Here is a 20,090-nt window from a genome sequence, read left to right as displayed (position 1 = left end):
GCACAATGAGTGACTGTGCCGTGAAGCACTGTGGCATGCGAAGCATGCCCCCCAGGAAAATTTCGACTTTTTAGTGTTTGTAAACCACATTTTGAAGCAATTTTAGCACTTTACAAGAGTTGATTTTAAGATATAGCTTCATACATACACTGACTTTTGTAACTTCCCTAGCTGTCACACTACCTTTCTATATGTTGTAAAGTCTAATTTCGTTTATAGAATTGATCAAGTTATTACAGGCTTTGCCTTCTTACCTGTACCCCCAATAATAATAATAACCTACCTTTCAGCAGAGCTGGAAGAACGTCCACCTCACTGGTCATCACGTGCTTCAATCATTAGACGCACGAATATAATAGATGATAAGTAAGTGGTAACGTGAAGTCGGTTGCACATCCTTTTACTGCTTTAAAGGTTAGAATGGTTGGTGTCTGTCTAGAAACATAAATTAGTGTATGTCATGACGACGTAACTACTATATGGAGCTACCTTATTAGTGTGTAGCTATATTAGCTTATATAGCTAGGCATGCGCTCACATGACTGGCTTGGGCTGTGAAAATCTGCTACGGCAGTGGCCGTAGTGCTTACATCGGCCTTAGACACACGATAGCGTGTCGTTCGGCCCAAGAAGCCGGCGCGCAAAACCCGTGAGTATATTGACAGGACGAATCAAAACGCAATTTTCGCACCTCCGTAGCTCTGTGCTGCCTTGATGTAACAAGATGATTTTTGCTGTGGACACGCCCTCCAAATTCAGCACTCCACATTCCAAATTTGAGCGAAATCGCTTTAAGAGTTCCCGAGATATGCGACTTCAAAAATTGGCTTAGTTTTCCTCTTATCGCACACTTACAAAACCCGCGAACGCAATATTCGATTGCCTTGCAATGTGGCACACAGAAGTGGGGGTATAAAGGCGCATCTCTGTACCAACGTTGGCTGGAATACGATAAACAGGAAAAGAGTTATTAGCGATTATTCACGAAAAATAACACCAATATGTCGTCACGCCTACAAGGTACAGTAAATCGTTTACGGGAAGAAGCTGAAAATCGATGGGTGAATAGGTTGACTATTGAACCTCCTTTTGTAGTTTAAAAGAAATCGAACTAAAAACCAGGAAGATACAACGAAAAAAACAACAGTGTGTAACAATTACGCAATCGAGATTAACTAATAAAAACGATTACTTTCCACGCCCACCAGAAAAGCCGCTTGGGGTAATGCTTTGAAATTCGCTGTACAGATGGAGTAATCATCTTAGAAAGGATCTTCAATGGTGTAGAAGAATCAAACTTGAAGCCACGGAGTTATAACACGAAATCAAACTTGGTGTAGCAAGTGCGAGATCGAGATACTGTAATAGAGCAGTCGCCCTGAAAAAAATTCAAAAGATCACCTAGAAACTAGTAACCTGTATAGAGATAAGCTGCAAACAATTCATCTGTACAGAGATCAGCTAGAAGAAGCTACCTTGTAGGGAGTTCAACTACGTAGTTCAGCTAGAAGAAGTCACCTTATAGAGAGTTCAGCTACAAAGAAACCACCATGTAGAGAGTTCAGCTACAAACAAATCGCCCTGTAGAGGAATCAGCTAGAATAAATTACTCTGTACAGAATTCAGCTACAAAGAAACAATCATGTAGAGAGTTCAGCTGCAAACAAATCACCTGTAGAGAGTTCAGCTACAAACAAATTACCCTGTAGAAAGATCAGCTAGAAGAAGTTACCTTGTAGAGAGTTCAGCTAAAAACAAATCATCGTGTAGAAAGATCAGCTAGAAGAAGTTACCTTGCAGATAGTTCAGTTACAAGCAATTTACCCTGTAGAGAGATCAGCTAGAAGGACTCACCTTGTGGAGTGTTCAGTTACAAAGAAACCACCAGGTATAGAGTTCTGTAATAAATATTATGCATTATATATATATAATTTGTACATTTATTGATAAAATCAGAAATATTTAAAGTATTCATCTGTTTCATCTTTTCTTCTTCCTGTGGTACAGAAAAAATGATAGGTTAAAAAAGCCCCAAAGCTGGCCATAGGCCAGCTTTGGGGTATAAAAATACAAAAAGAAGTGAAATCTAATCTAATCCAAAACAGAGCCAAGCTATAAAAAAAGAGTGCGGCCCTCAAAAATGCTACTTATGGTGAAAAAAAGATGTGAAATCCAAGATGGCAGCCAAGAAATGGCCGTGATGGTATGTTAATGGTAAATATTTTAATAACAACAACTCAGGTGAATTTTGTGCCAAGACCAAGCGGCACCAAAATTCACCTGAATTGTTGTTATTAAGATTTTTACCATTAACCTACCATCACAGCCATTTCTTGGCCACCACCTTGGATTTCACATATTTTTTCACCATAGCCTTTTTGAGGGCTGCACTCTTTTTTTACAGCTTGGCTGTTTTGGATTAGATATTTAATATCAAGTTAAAAACAAATTTGTTTGCAATTACAATCAAGTACTCATCTCTATTCAGTCCAGCACAAATAATACACAAAGATCAATGGGCAGATATTTAGGGACCCGCCGATTATGCTCATAATTTTACCTATTATGCTATGCTACACTGCTCAAAAATTTACCTATTATGCTTAAATTTATGCTCAATACTTACCCATTATGCTCAAATTATGCCCAATTATTTATGCCTAAGTTCTCATGCTCTGCTAATAATTTCCAATTTATGGATAAATAATAAGTGGCTGAAGCACAAACTTACTTGTCAAAATGCATATCACAGAAAAGATCGATATACTCTAATAGAACAGTCAGTTATGTGATTGTTCTATTAGAGTTACTGACTGTTCTATTAGAGTATATCGATCTTTCTGTGATACCTATTTTGATAAGCAAGAATTCATACTATTACACAAATATTCTACCTATTATGCTAGTATTATGCTCAATGCTTTCAGACACCTATTATGCTCATAATTATGCCAGCATAATCGGCGGGTCCCTACAGATATTCAGAATATCAAGAAGAATTGCTTACTTGGATCCATTAAACTAGCTATATACAGTATATTACATAATTATTATCTACACTGCCTGCACATAATAATATGTATGTACCACTCTGCGTGGGCAGTTCAAAGGCACCGCCAGTGCCATAATTTGTATATTGCACTGCTGCAGACCGCAGTGAGTGCATTATAACTTATAACTCACTGGTTGTGGTTTTGTAGACCACAACGAGTGCATTATAAGTTATAATGCACCGACCGCAGTGCAATATACAGATATTGCACTGGCTGCGGTTTTGTGCAGCATAGCACAAGTGCCGGTGGCGAAGACCACTACGACACCTCACCTAATAGGTGGAAAGACACTTCACAGATCACTCGAATTCTTTTATAGCCCGACATGTACAGGTCGATTGTGGGCCATAACGTCACCAATACGTATAATGTTTACAAGCAGCCAATGGCGATCGAAAAAGCCACGCGGGTGGCCACAACTCTAGTCTACATATATATAAACGTACTTATACACCTTACTAGTCTGGTGCCATCTTAGCTCAGATTAAACTGTAGTCCACTTCGACAATGACTCAATAAAACAAATATATTCTAAATAATACTAACCTTTACGTTCGATTGTGGGAACCAGTTTTGTCATGCCACCAGATTCGAGTTTAGCCAGTGTGAATAGTAAGAATTAGACTAGTATCGTTTAGTAGTTAGGTTTTGTTTACTTAAACCGTCTATTTAGCTGCTTTTTTTCGCTCGAGAGAATCACTATGGTGATTAGTCTGGTGCTTAGTCTATATGGCACACTGGCATGCTGAGCACTACATGATGAGAGTCGAACAGCGAATGCAGGTTAGTGATATAACCCATAGCGTACTAGTTTTCAATATCTCAGGTGGCTGCAGTACTGCAGGGGGAACGTCATCGCAACGTCCGGCTTGGTTACCCACAATCGAAGTTAGAAACCTGGCCTTTATAAGTGTTACAGCTGTCTTGTGAGACTCTCCCCACCTATTAGGTGAGTGGTACATAACAGTTATACAACGTGCACTCGTGCTCTGCCTGTATAAACGCACTTGCCTTCGGGCCTGACGGCCCTCATGCAGGCTCGTGCGTTTATATCAGGCAGAGCACTCGTGGCCGTTGTATAACTATATAATATACAACATACACTGATTACTGATGTGTCACTATGACTTATAATACAGTATAATATTTATGTACAAGCTAACTCTTTTGTTGTTATTACACTGCTTGAAGGTTCTTAGTTTACTAATTTGTTAAGCTGCTTTACTGTAGTTGTGCCCAGTTATACTAATAGTAAAATGTCAGTAACTTTAAGTATATGGAACATAATTATTTTACTAAGTTTTAAACTCTCAGTAAACATCAGTGAATGCAGGTTTACTGAAAAGCTACTAAAATTCCAAACAATTAACTGTTCCATATACTGGGGATATACCACTCTAGTAAACTAAGAAACTTCAAGCAGTGTTATAGAGTAGAAGTTTCATGCATACACTCTTTCATGTACGTACAGTTATAGCAGTTAATATTATCTAATCAAAAAACAACCAAGCTGTTAAAAAAGAATGCGGCCCTCAGAAAGGCTATGGTGAATAAAGATGTGAAATCCAAGGTGGCAGCCAAGAAATGGTTGTGATGGTAGGTTAAAAAATTTTAATAACAACAATTCAGGTGAATTTGGTGCTGCTTGGTCTTGGCACAAAATTCACCTGAATTGTTGTTGTTAAAATTTTTACCATTAACCTACCATCACAGCCATTTCTTGGCCACCACCTTGGATTTCACATCTTTATTCACCATTTGATAGCCTTTCTGAGGGCCGCACTCTTTTTTTAAAACTTGATTGTTTTTGGATTAGATTTCACTTCTTTTGTATTTGTATACCCCAAAGCCGGCCTATGTAGTTCAGTCATTTTACTTTTTAACCTTTAACTAATTGCAACAAAAACAGTTTCAACTGTTTCTGGTACAGAAAAATGTGCTTTACAACATATCAAAAGTCTCAGTGAGTCTCGTGAGGGGAAAGTGCTTTTTGTGACCTTTTATGGCCATTTTTAGTTATTTTCAGTTCTATTTCATCTGTGCATTATCCAAACCACTCAAATTGGGTACAAAATGATTGGTCTTACCATAAGCAACAATTTGATACTTGTTTGGTGTCCATAGCTTAATCTGTTTCAAAGTTATAACCATTTTACCTGTCACTTTAGTTTCGCCCACGCATATAATTGAATTTTGTTGAAGCAATTTCTTTCTGGATTAATGATACTTTAACCATGGCAGGAGACAAGTTTTCACAACAGAGGGTCATGATGAAACCTTATATGTATTTGTTACCATGGAAACACATAAGTGTGTACTTTTGTACAGTTATTGTGATAATTATTGTAAGATATCAACAACACTTCAGATGATATGCATTACGGAAGATGTACACAACTGAGTCTAAAGTAGAATGAGTGCAATACAAATATAGTTACTCATATCTTCATCATTATCATCATCATCATCATTGCTTTTGATTACTTCTGAATTAGTACATCCCAACTCTCTGTATTTGCCACAAGCAACAGAAAACATTTTACTTACTTATTAATTTATTTTTACTGGGAAGACAGCAATTGCCGATGCACCCAGGGAGTGATGAACACTAAAGACATCACATTTACACAAAACATACAGCAAACGATTAGATAGACAATAAGCAATTGGTAAATGTATCTACGTATGTTTTCTGATTCTATGAGACAGCTACTGGTAACCTGTTCCAATCTTTGATTGTTCTCGAAAATAAAGTGTTGGTAATAACTGGACCGTACTGGGTTGGAAAAATTGGTGAGTGTGGTGGTGTCTGGTGGATTACTGATTTGACAAGAAATTTGGTGGAACAGATAATCCTGATAAGTTGTTGATCCCTTCATAAAATGTTTGCAGTTGCTCAATTCTTTGTCTAGATTCGAGTGACGGCCAATCTAAATCTCTAGTAATTATAAATCAATAACACTGGTAAGTCTATTAGATAGTACACTCAGCCTGACAGTCACATCTGGTTATGCTATCATGCCAGTCTGGAGTCTCAGTCTACTTTTTCTTCCAATAAATGCGCCAAAAAAGCTGAACATCAAGGCTATAAATGAGTAATTGGGTCCTTTCTCTGCATGCATTCCTTGGCTGTGATACTACCTCACACCTGTACAGTATCGTAAAGTGCACATATCCATCAAGTCATTTGAGAACAAGCCAAACCTGTAATGTTAAAGAGTCAGCTACCCCTGAAGAAATTTCCGTTGCAGAACAAACATTAGATATTTTGTGCAATTTGACACCTGGTGAGTCACTAAAATTCTGTGCCACAAACATATCAACAAAAATTTGCCACAAACGCATCTTTTACCCATCCATACAAAATGCTAAGTTTATTTTCAAATATTTGAGTGAAGAGGTAGCTGTGGCAAAATGAACCCCCTACAATGGGCATGAAACTCCATTACTTTCTGATTTGCCACAAGCACCAAGTGAGGCTGACTTTAGCTGGCAGTATGAAGTGTACAACTGCACATGCAAGAAGCACAATGTGAAATGCTCTGTTGCTTATTAAGGGAAGGCCAGGATGTACTAATTCAGAAGTACTTGAAAACAATTCTACTTTAAACTTGCACCAACTCAGTTGTGTACATCTTCTGTAATGCATATCATCTGAAGTATTGTTCATATCTTACAATAATTACAATAACTGTACAAAAGTATGTACTTATGTGTTTCCATGGCAACAAATACATCTAAGGTTTCATCATGACCCTCTGTTGTGAAGAAGTGTCTCCTGCCATGGTTAAAGTATCATTAATCCAAAAAGAAATTGCTTTAAACAAAATTCAATTATATGTGTGGGCAGGACTAAAGTGACAGGTAAAATGGTTATAACTTTTGAACAGATTAAGCTATGGACACCAAACAAGTATCACAGTGTTCCTTATGGTAAGACCAATCATTTTATACCCAATTTGAGTGGTTTTGATAATGCACAGATGAAATAGAACTGAAAATCACTAAAACTTGCCATAAAAGGTCACAAAAAAGCATTTTCCCCTCACGAGACTCATCGAGACTTTTAATATGTTGTAGAGCACACTTTTCTGTACCAGAAACAGTTGAAACTGTTTTTGTTGCAATTAGTTAAAGGTTGACCCATTTTTTTGGCTAAAATGACTGGACTAATGGCCAGCTTTAGGGCTTTTTAACCTATCATTTTTTCTTTACCACAGGAAGAAGAAAAGATGAAGTAGGTGATTTCTTTGTAGCTGAACTCTCTACAAGGTGATCCTTCTAGCTGATCTCTCTACCAGATGACTTGTTTGCAGCTGAACTCTCTACAGGGTGATTTATTTGTAGGTGAACTCTCTACAAGGTAATATCTTCTAGCTGATCTTTCTACTGGGCAATTTGTTTGTAGTTTAATTCTCTACAGGGCGATTTGTTTGCAGCTGAACTCTCTACATGGTAGTTTCTTTGTTGCTGAACTCTCTACAATGTAACTTCTTCTAGCTTAACTCTCTACAGGGTGACTTGTTTTTAGCTGATCTCTCTACAGTTGATTTGTCTGCAGCTGAACTCTTACATGGTGGTTTCTTTGTAGCTGAACTCTCTACAAGGTGACTTCTTCTAGCTGATCTCTCTACAGGATGACTTGTTTCTAACTGAACTCTCTACAGGGTGATCTGTTTATAGCGGAACTTTCTTAGACTACTGGGTGATTTGTTTGCAGCTGAACTCTCTACATGATGGTTTCTTTGTAACTGAACTCTCTACAAGGTAACTTCTTTTAGTTGATCTCTCTACAGGGCAATTTGTTTGTAGCTGAGGACGAATTTAATGACATCTCTATCCAAGAAGTTTCATCTACTAAATGTTTAGGAGTTACAATCACCAATGACTTGTCTTGGTCCACACACATTACTAACATCATATCCAAGGCTCTATCAGTCAAAGCATTCCTACAGAGAAATCTTAAGTCCTGCCCAACTCAAATCAAATTGAAATGTTATAATGCCATGATAAGACCAATCTTAGAATACGCCAATCCTGTCTGGTCCCCTCACATAAGAAGGGACATTGATAAGCTTGAACGAGTACAGAGGCAATCTGCCAGATTCATTATGGCTGACTTCTCACGTTTCAGCAGCGTAACTAACATGCTCATTGACCTTAACATTCCCAGCTTAGAACACCGCAGACAAGTATATAGTATCACCCTCCTCTACAAAATTGTTCATAATCTCATTGATATATCTCCAGTTGATTTAATCCCTGTCACTTCTAACACCAGAGGACATGATCAAAGATTCCATCATATCTATGCAAGGACCAATCAGTACAGTAATTCATTCTTCCCTAGATCAATTAGACTGTGGAATTCACTCCCACCTGACCTAATCCAACAACAATCATTACAAATTTTTAAGTACCAACTGAAATTATTATTACTTTCCCCTACCAATCAGTATTCCCATAATCAATCATATTGTAAAACATTTTGTATGCATGTTTCATATGTGCGTTAATCCTCAAACTGAGGCTGCACATTTTTGGAAAATAAATAAATAATAAATTTCCTGACTTTGACATTGGTTAAGTTAAGTATGTAGGTAGTAATAAGTATATAGTTAGGTAATAAGTGTAGTTTTCAGTATGTATGTATGTGTGTTATGTCCATAATTATTGTTATTTGTTTGTAGCTGAATTCTCTACAGGGTGATTTGTTTGAGCTGAACTCTCTACATAATGGTTTCTTTGTAGCTGAACTCTTTATTAGGTACCTTCTTCTAGCTGATCTGACTACAGGGTGACTTGGTTGTAGCTGAATTCCCTACAGAATAACTTGCAATGTAATATAAGAGAGTAAATTATAAACGCAGCTGAATGCTTTATTAGGGTGACTGTTCTATTAGAGTATCTCGATCTAGCATTTGCTAGACGTAGATTCCTTTCGAATCATAACTCAGTGGTTTGTAATCCGATTCTTTTGTACTACTGCAAGGACTTTCTATGATGATTATTCCAGTTACATACTGATTTTCAGCTCGTTGCTCTAAGCGGTTTGCCTGGTAGACAAGAAAACTAATAGTTCTTTTTATTCATCAAAATTGATCGCGTAATTTTGATACAGGTTGGGTTTTATGTCATACCTCCATTGTCTTTATTCTGATTCCTTTCAAACCACAAAAAGGCACTCCTACGATGGTTGCTCCATCTACATATCAATTTTCAACTGATTCCTTCTAGGGGTTTACCCTGTAGGCGTGACAGACCTTCGACCTTATTTTACGCAAATAATCGGTCATAACTCCATGGATGTTCATCGGATTCCTACCAAACGTTAAACGGAGATCCGCCTTAATGAGCCCTTTAAGCGTGCCAAATTTCAGCCCTATCCAAACACGCATTCGTGTTTTATGGCGGATTTTGCGAAGTGTGCGAAATGAAGAAGATGAAGAAGAAAACGAAACTAAATAGTGTTCGCTCATATCTCGGAAATGGCTGGAGCGTTTTTCTTCAAATTTGGTATGTAGACTCCCCTAACTGGGCTGTACGTTTATAGCAACTTTGGTTTCAATCGGATAAGGGATCACGGAGCTACAAAGGTGTGAACATTGCGTTTTCTTTCTCCCTGTTAATGTACTCACGGTGTGGCGCGCCGGCTTCTTAGGCCGCACGACACACTACCATGTGTCTTGATTCTGTCTCCATCAGAATAGATTACATTGGTCAGCCATCAGACATTTACCAGCTGATTATCACCCAATTATATAATTATCTACTACTGACCAAGGATGGAGAAATAGGGGGCAGGGGTAACTTCCTCCCACTATGAAGAGTGGAGGGGTAAAGCCCTCTCACGTTTTCCAATTCCCAGTAAAAGTGTAGCAACTATTGTACCATTAGCCAACTCACTTTGCCTTGTTGTGATTTGTGCTAAAATTTATGCACGAATACAATACTACGTTATGTGACCTAAGGATCTTCCACACACATTCAATTTTATGAACTTGGGAGATCATAACTTAGTGTTCAAGTACTGTATCATATAAACCTTAAATACTTTTTCTACTCTGGAGTTACGAGTCATCAAAGTTGGTAAATTGGAGACCCTTTTTGCAAATCCAGTCATAAAATTATAATGGCAGGGGCCGATCTAGGATTTATAAAAGGGGGGGGGGCTAGCTCAAGGTACTAATCTCTTGGATAGAGGTGTGTGAAGCACACTTCCCAGCATGCTTCAAGCATGCTGGAACTATGGGGGTCTGGGGGCATGCCCCCCCAAGAAAATTTTGAAAAATAGATGCTAAAATACTGCAATTTGGAGATATTTCCACATAAAATTCATACCTGTAGATATTTTATATACTGCCTTTAGATTATAGGTATGGCTCTCTGAAGCATTTTGCTAATGGAAAAGTTTGGGTAGGTACAGACAATCAAGTACATGATGCACCTCTCTTACAATTGCACAACACTGAATAGGTGCATGATAGAATAAGAATGTTGAAAGTGGAAAATTTTGAAATTTAAACAATACAAGATTAAATCTGAGAGCATTTCAAATGGAAATTGTGTGCCTGAATTAAGTATTGCCATACATATTAACTATACAAATAGATGAATGAAGCCCTTTATAATCAGACCAATGCACTTCATTGTATGTATAGGTGCAGGCAGATTTGAAAAAATTCCATAACAGAACCAACTACATGTTTCCAGTGAATGTTCTATTAGAGTAGTTAGCTGACTGCTCTATTAGAGTATCTCGATCTTGTACACCTCCAATGCTGATCCGGGTCCTTGTTGCATAAACTTTAGCATACATCCACTGATAATACCTTGGAAAGATGTTTATAAGGTGGTTTTATGAGTATTTGTATTATTAGTGATCATATAATTATGCTAAGACAAAATTTCATTATTATACTCAGCATATTGATCAAGTAAAGCCTAAATATGAAGGGGGGGCTTCAGCCCCCAAAGCCCCCACCCTGGATCCACCCCTGAATGGTACCATTTTTATAGGCCATGTTATGCTGTTAAGGATGCTTACAGTAGGCTAAGGCACTAAGCTAAGTAGTTAAGAGTATAGACGACTGATCTGAACCATCTTGTCACATGTTTGAAAATGTACTGTGCAGAGAAATGAACACTTGTATGGTGAACAAAAGATTAGTCATAGAGGCTTATAGCTGCTAAAATAAATAGTAAGTCACACAGACACAAGCCTATATATTATGGTATAATTTTACCCATTGTGCTATCACTATTATCATGCCTATTTCACTGCTCATGCTAAAATCCCTATAGCAGCAGTGAAATTTATCTCTAATATAGTGAAAAGTAATAATTGCAATTTCATTAACTGGAATTTTTGTTACAGTATAACATTAAGATTAAGGTAACCACATTGGTTGATTAAAGCAAGCAACAGTTATTAGGTTTGGTTGCTATGGCTCAATTGAAGAATCAAAATTAATCAGAAAACCCATTGTTCGCAATCAGCAATATGGTCACCATTTGCCATGGAGACATTTTCTAAGGTAATAAACATTTGGGCCAAAGCAACCATATCATACTGTACCATAGCAAACATTGGTAAGCAACAACATAGCACATACATGTACTAGCCAATGAAATTGCAATTACAACTTTTTACTGATATCAGTGAAATTTAGGGTAAATTTAAATGCTGATTTGTATGAGTAGTGAAACAGGTGTGGTATTAAAATGGAAACTTCAATGCAAAACTTTTGGGGTTTATCCATGCTCTTTTATTGTTTACTCTTGCTAATACATTATGTTGCATTGCTAAAAAATCAACTTGTTATTCTCAATTTTGTGCTTGATAATTGTGACCGGATTTGCGAAAAGGTACCTTTTTCACACATAAAATTTGACCAATTTTTTCAACTTTCAAACTTTGTAACTTTTGTATCATTGCAAGCATGTGTCTGTAATTTTCCATGAGTATGCCTACATTATGTGGCTACATTTTGGTACAAAAAGAAAGTCAATCAGTGCAAGGCGTTAACAGTTATGGCATTTTGTCTGCTGGTAAGTCAAATGTGTGAAAAAGGTACCTTTTCGCAAATCCGGTCACATATATTATTTATGCTTTTGCCTACTTATAAACTTGCATATTCTGAATGGGTAATGATAAATTTTAGTTTGCAACGCTATATACTGCAGTAGCTACTGTAATAGTACCTAGCAAGCGCATGGTAAATCAGTTTAGTGATGGATCAACGCACCCCTAAATCTGTCCCTGACATAGTGACTATATAAAGTAACTCGATAAACATACCTGGCTATGATTCCTAAACTAAGCTTATCAAATGCATGGATATGTACTGAAAACATTTCTATGTAATAAATATTTTATAAATTAATGATATGTATATAATAATTATAAATACAGGTTATTTTGTTACAAAGCAATTATGTCATTACACAGTATGCACATAAACATGAATGTGCCAGTGTATGATTCTAGTGTGCGGTGCTAACGCTGAGAATCTAAGTAGAAGGCTCATTTATTAAGGTATACAATCAATGACTTGTAGCACTGTACAATACAGTAGTTAAGAGGTGTTCACACATGTGTATATATGTGGGTGTGTGCATACCGAGTAAATTTGTTTTATACACATTATTTAGGTATCCTGCTGAAAATTCACAATCAGCTACACACTATAATGGGTTAATGTTTTGTGAAATGAAATCTTACAACTTTTCTTCTTTCATTCCGTATTTCTGCATGATAGCGTAAGTGACCGATTATCGAACAAGGTTTATACATTTATACTTCATAAATATCTCCAGGAAAGTAGTACATATCAAAACTCGTGTCATTACAATTTTCCGTAAATATTAGCACTGCTTGAAGGTTCTTAGTTTACTAATTTGTTAAGATGCCTTACTGTAGTTACACTGATAGTAAAGTGTCAGTAAACTTAAGTATATGGAACATAATTATTTTACTAAGTTTTAAACTCTCAGTAAAACATCAGTGAATGCGGGTTTACTGAAAAACTACTAAAATAACAAACAATTAACTGTTCCATATACTGGGGATATACCACTGTAGTAAACTAAGACACTTCAAACAGTGTAGGCCACTCCAATTGGTAATTATGTTTCTGGTCCATTGAAAATCAATTTTAGGTACGGGCGGGCAGAATTCAGCAACAAAGCAACAATGAAGTGACTGCTCAATTAGAGTACTTTTTGTGATTTACTGACTGTTCTATTAGAGTATATCGATCCGTACTATGCACTCTGCCCATTTCTTGCAGGTTTGCAATGATAAAATACAAATTGTGATACTTAGATAGTTATATTTTCGGATATTTCTGTAGATTCATTTACAAATCAATAGTACGTCCTATTTTAGAATATGGTAACTTGGTTTGGGGACCTTACTATAAAACAGACATCCAAAAATTAGAAAAAATCCAGCGGAAAGCAACTAGAATGATCAAATCTATAAGAAATCTTGACTACGAGGAACGATTGAAAGTACTTAACTTGCCATCATTACATTATAGACGTTATAGAGGTGATATGATTGCTGTCTACAAAATGCTACATGATAAGTATGATATAGACTATTTTGATTTTTTTACTTTTTCACCCATTACCCATACCAGAGGTAGGCATTCCAGCCCGATTTTTAAATTTTGGAAAATGGGCTTTTTATATGCTCAATGGATAGAGTATTGATTGCCGATCCCAAAAATATATAGTTTGTTGGGTTGGAATTAGCTACTTTGGCATGCACAGTGCTTAAAAGCTGAAAAAAGGTACATTTTTTCTCCGGGGCTCCCCATACATTTTAAAGGGAAAATGGCACAATTGAATCAGGAAGCTATCTAGCAATCTGAACTATCTTGAAACTGCAGGTGCTTCTAGCTGCAAGTTCGTACATGTAATGAGAGTAACTTCAGAACTTATCGATCTTTCTATGCTTTGTGGTGAGCAAACATGTTTCACCTACTGCACGCTTAGGCTCCTAGGCTATGGGTAAACACCTCGAACAGGCTCTGCCTTCTGTGTACACCCTCCAGTGCCCAACTGGTAAAGTAGATAATAACAATAACAACACTTCTCAATGCAATGGTGTATACCCTTAGGCAAGTGGCTAACTCAAGTAACTAAAAACATCAAGGTAACAACTTATAAAGGTGAACAGCTAAAGTTGAGGTGCCACAATGATGCAACAATACCTAAGGTGGAGTTGTGGTTTCAATCTTGGCACTGTTATGCCGACTTTGAAGAAGTTTATACTTTTGAGCTGATGACACAGCCATCAGAAAATTGCTCTGGAGCTGAAAATCGCTAACCCAAGCGAAGTAACTATGCACTTTAAAGTAAGCACCAGTGACTACCTTCCACCCGACAGTAGGTTTTTTAAAGTTTTAAAGTATTCTACATACATTACAAGGCTTGAAAAGATTACAAAATAACATAAAACTTACTTATGTGTAACGCACACAATAAAACTACGATTTTCATAATGATCAGCGTGTAGACAAACCCCACAGCGATTTTCATCTTCATTGGAGCTCGGATGACGGAGCAATCCCAAGTTAAACAGACTTGTTAATTTGTGCCAGGGTTCTATTGGGGAATATACGGATAATTTTTTAATTTAAAAATCTCGGATACTGGAATGCCTACCAGAGGTCATACATTTAAGCTATTTAAATATTTTTCAAGAACAGATGCCAGGAAATATTTTTTTACAAAAAGAGTTGTTGAACCATGGAATAATTTACCCCAAGAAGTAGTATGTGCAACATCAGTTGATGATTTTAAGAAATTGATAGACCAGTATTCATCTAACACTATGTATAAATGTATGTAATTAGTCTACTTGTACTTTTTTACCTGTTGATCAGGTGTAACAGGCTGTTTAGCCTTATAAAATTACCTGTAATAAACAATAATAATAATATTTAGCATACTTGTTGCAGCCTAATATTTGTTTCTGAAATCCAGCTTTTTCAAAAAGCTGATGCGGGCATTTTACAATGTATTTCTGAAATTTCTCATTCTCCAAAAAGGATGCGGGCGGTGGACCAGAAACATAATTACCAATTGGAGTGGCCTTATTATGCGTAAAATCAATGTACAGTAGCCTATGGAGGTAAGTTAGTCTTAAGTTACATTATTCATCATAACTCTGGTTCTGAAGGCAGTATCAAAATTGTTCGGCCGCCATTACACACGCATAGCTAACACTCCTCTATCCGATGGTAACAAAATTTATTCGAAACTAAAGTGTTTACAGCTTGCAAATCACAACAAACGATGGTAAGTAGCAACTTACGCAATACAAAATCCATTAGAAAGCAAATCACGAATTTCGCGTTCTGATTAAATTTCGGAATCACGCCGTCACCATGGCAATTACGAATTTTGTTCGGCCGGAATCGGATAGAGCAATTCATATGGAGTTTTTTTAATATGGAGTTGAATGATATCAAGTTTTATGGTATTTGATCGTGTCTAGTGCTTGCAATTATTGAATATACAAAATGATGTAAAATGTATGGAGTTTGTATTGGAGAAATTGAAAAAGTGATCCATCCATCATGAGACCTTTGAAAAATCAGTGTTTAATCAGTCCATTTCATGATCTAAGGGCAGAAAACAAACAAAGGACACTAGTAATGTACAATATTGCTGATAAAATGATTACTGGCTGTAAATTTGATTTTGCCATTTTTGCCATTTTGACTTTACAAATGCCAATATCATGCATGTTTTGATATAATCAACCTCGAAAGTTGACCAGGAGGTATCGACTTTCTCGTAGAATACCTCAAGTAAGTTTGAGCAATAGTATCCGATTAGTGTCCGTGTTATGAGTGGATTTCTGCATTCCATAAGATATGAATTATCGAACACCGATACCTATTGTCGAACGTCCATTAATTTCCGTTAATCAATTATCGAACGTTTTGCACCTTTTCTTCTCTGGTAACCTCAGTGCAACCTACACACTCTTAATTATTATATCAACGTATTATCTAAAGTACCATGATACTGTTATTTATTATTTATTGTTAATCAGCAGGATCCTCCAGGGGTATAATGCTGATGTGTAATTACATGTGTACAATTTCAATTAGTTACTTAACTATATAAGTATGTACAATTACGACTAGTTACTTAATTATATACATATGTACAATTACAATAATAAACTATAAAATATATGTGAGATCACGCGAGAGATTACGGAGTCCGGGGAACGTGGAGAGAGAGTTGTTGGCGCCAAGACACCTCATGGACAGTGACTCGACTAGTCAGACTTAGCTGTATTATATATTGTGATTGCTGTATGATTTTACAGTCTTAATAAATTATCTAATCGAGTCTTACAACTTGGAGGACCCCACCGAGATATTGCCGATTTTCACACATCGACCCAAAGTGAAGTAGAGTTCGGATAGTTATGGATTATCCCTGTGTGGTTTGCAAGGAAGATGTTGGCAACTCAGATAAGGCATTTCAGTGCGAGTTGTGCGAAGACTGGGAACACGTGGACTGCATCAGAGAATGTGAACGCCCGGATAGCACGCTGTATGATGCACTGGTGAGGTGTCGCACAAAGTGTTTGTCCTTTATATGCACACGCTGTCGTAAGAAAGGTTCACTTGTTAAACAATTTATGAAGTGTGAATTTGAATTAGCGCACGCACAAGACGAGCGGCTGGCCAGCGCGCGTCTATTAGAACAAGCGGAGGCTCGTGCGCAAGCTAGTGAACAGGCAATAGCTGAATTTAAGCAAGAGCGTGATGCATTGAAAGCAGAAGTGAAGAAACTTCACGACGGAATATCGAAGTTGCAGAAGGGCTCCCCTAATAGAAAGACAACGGAACTCTCAGGCAAGAAAGAGTCAGAAGTGTCAGAGCACGATGGTTCCGAGTCATCTTCGTCCGAGTCTGCTGGAAGTACGACCTCTAGTCGTAGGTCGACCCAGGTACCAAGACGTAGTGCAGCACGTCCCCACCCCCCAGGCTTCAGAGAAGTGTCCAGTAGTGTTGAGAAGTTTTCAGGCAAGCGAGCTGAGGACGGCACATTTGAGGTGTGGCTTGATGACTTTGAAGAAGCCACAAACGACTGTGGATGGACAGATGACATGAGAGCTAGATGGTTTTCCTGGTTTGTGAGTGGCCCTGCCAAGGCTAATGGCAGAGGACCCTTACTACTGAGCAGAAAGCAGATTGGAAGAGTATTGTGAAAGTGTTCCAAGATGTTGACCCCCGAACTGCTTACCAGAGGTGTAATGAACTCCGTTATGATCAATTTGGATCTGCACAAGGACTATTGAATGCTATGCGTGAGTATCAGAGAATGGCTCCTGAGAAGCTTGGTGATAGTATTCTAGAGTCCATCTTATGGAATAAGGTGCCAATAGAGCTGCAGCAAGAGGTCAAGGAGATTACAGATGGCTCAGTTCAGGAACTGTTATTAAAATTGCTTAGAGCCGAATCAGCAGTAGCTGAGAGAAAGCGTCGCAGTCAGGAGACAATTGAGAAGCCACCTTGTGGTAGACATTATACATCTACTAAGAGAAGTAGTGACATTACTAGTGGTAAGAAGCCTGATGAAGGCAAAGGCACAACCTCTAAGGATTCTACCCATAGGAAGAGTGGTACAGTGAAGACTACTCTACAGAGTGAAGCTAGTATGCAACACATCAAGTGTTATAAGTGTAAGTTGAAGGGACACATGGCTAAAGATTGTCCAGAAGTGACCCAGAAGGCAGGAGCCAATGTGATAGAATCTGAGCTTACCCAAGAGCTTAGCAAGGAGTCTGTTGACCCATGGATGAGGACAGTGAGTGCTGGTACTGGTAGTGAAATTGAAGTTGCTGAGGTACCTACCAGAGGTCCAACTTACAAGGTAGATATAATTGTGGATAGTGTTAAGACAAGGGCACTATTGGACCATGGAGCCCAAGTGTCTATTGTTCGCAGAGAATTGCTTCCTAAGGTGCGTGAGGCCCAAGGATGGACAAAGGAACAGTACCAGACAAGGAACCTGAAGCTAGACAGACAGCCAATAGGAGCTAATGGAACAGAGTTGGGCGTTGTGGCTCTAGTGAAACTCAAGGTGTCAGTTGAAGGCACAGACAGGACTCTACAGGTTCCATGTTATGTTTTGAACTCCAATAGACCACTTTGGAATGGTGAGTTGTGGAACTGTGGACTAGTACTTGGGACTAATTGTTTAGAGAAGTTTGGGTTTTTAATCACTCATCCCAGCGGTCAGATGGTCAGACCAGCTGTGAAGGAAGTTGCTACTTCACAGGACACTAACAACACAGAAACAGTAACCCCTAACTCAGTGGTGTGTACACCGGTATCCTCTAATACAGAAGTGAGTGTAACATCTAGCACAAATGTGTGTGCAACAGTTACTCCTAGCACAAATGTGTGTGTATCTACTTCTCCTAATACAGACACAAGTAGGACTGTGGTACTAGACAAGAACCTGCGTATTGGACCATTCCAAACTAAGGTTGTACAAGTGAATGTGGTGAGTACACCTGTATGTGATCTTCAGACAATTGGAATGGTTACACCAAGTGAGACGGTGGCTAACTTACAGTGTGATTTTACTGAAGAGGTGTGGAACAGCAGCACATCAGGAGTGCTAGCTATCACAAACTGGAGTGGTGAACCATTAGCGATTGAACAAGGCACAACAATGGGCAGTGTGGAAGAGGTGGAACTTGTTAGTCAAGATGACCCAGTGTGGAGCAACACAGACCCAATACCAGTAGATGTTGCAAGGCTTGACGAACTCACTGAGGATGAGGTCAGCAAGAGGAAAGCAGAGCTAGAGAGCCAGTTAGTAATTGGTGGTGCCTGTTCTGAAGAGGAGTGTGGCAAGTTTAAACAATTATTGTTGTGTAAGCATAGTTGTTTTGCTCTAGAAGACACAGAGCTTGGAGAGACAGGTCTGGTGGAGCATGTCATAGATACTGGTGAGGCAAAACCAGTGAAGACTTCTCCAAGACGTCTGCCATATGTTCTCAGGAAGGAACTTGAAGATGAGTTAATCAAGTTAGAGACAACTGGATGTATCGAGCCATCAACTAGTCCTTATGCATCAGGATTGGTGCTGGTGCGTAAGAAAGATGGGACATTAAGAGTGTGTGTTGATTAAAGACAAGTGAATAAGGATACTGTAGCTGATAGATACCCCATGCCCAGAGTGGATGAGCTGGTGGACGCTATTGGTAGAAGGGAGGGCAAGTACTTCACAACTCTCGACCTGATGAAAGGTTATCACCAGGTGAAGATGGAGGAACAGTCAAAGCCAAAGACAGCCTTCACCTGCCATTTGGGACTTTACCAGTACCGTCGTATGCCTTTTGGCCTGACAAATGCGCCAGCGACATTCCAGAGATTAATGAACAAACTATTCAGTGGCAAGGAATGGGAGTCAGTATTTGTTTACCTGGATGATATTCTGGTAGTGTCGGCATCCTTTGAGGACCACTTGAGAGATGTGGGACTTGTATTGGATAGACTTAATGATGCAGGACTGTGTCTCAAGCCCAGTAAGTGTCTGTTTGCCAGGAAGGAGGTTGTGTACCTCGGATTCACCATATCATCAGAGGGAGTGACCCCTAATCAGGAGAAGGTGAAGGCAATTGTGGAATATCCCCAGCCAACAGACTGTAAGTCAGTGAGAAGGTTTTTGGGTATGTTGAATTTCTATAGGAGACACATACAGAGCTTGGCAGCTGTGGCCAGACCATTAACAGCACTAACACGTAAGGACCCAGTTAGTGGTGGTATAGTGCAGTTTAAGTGGAGTCCAGATTGTGAGAAGGCATTTAGAGAATTGAAGGAGAAGCTAGTATCAGCACCAGTTTTGAGCCCACCAGATTTGTCAAGACAATTCTTTGTGTGGACAGATGCCAGCCTGTTAGGTTTTGGAGCAGTGCTTGAACAGCTTGATGATGAGGGTCGAAGGCACCCCATAGCTTATGCCAGTAGGCAAACCAATAATGCA

This window comes from Dysidea avara, chromosome 1 (genome assembly GCF_963678975.1).
Source record: "Dysidea avara chromosome 1, odDysAvar1.4, whole genome shotgun sequence".
In the NCBI taxonomy this organism is placed as follows: Eukaryota; Metazoa; Porifera; class Demospongiae; order Dictyoceratida; family Dysideidae; genus Dysidea; species Dysidea avara.
The sequence above is the reverse complement of the archived record's forward strand: the minus strand, read 5'-3'. Positions refer to the sequence as shown.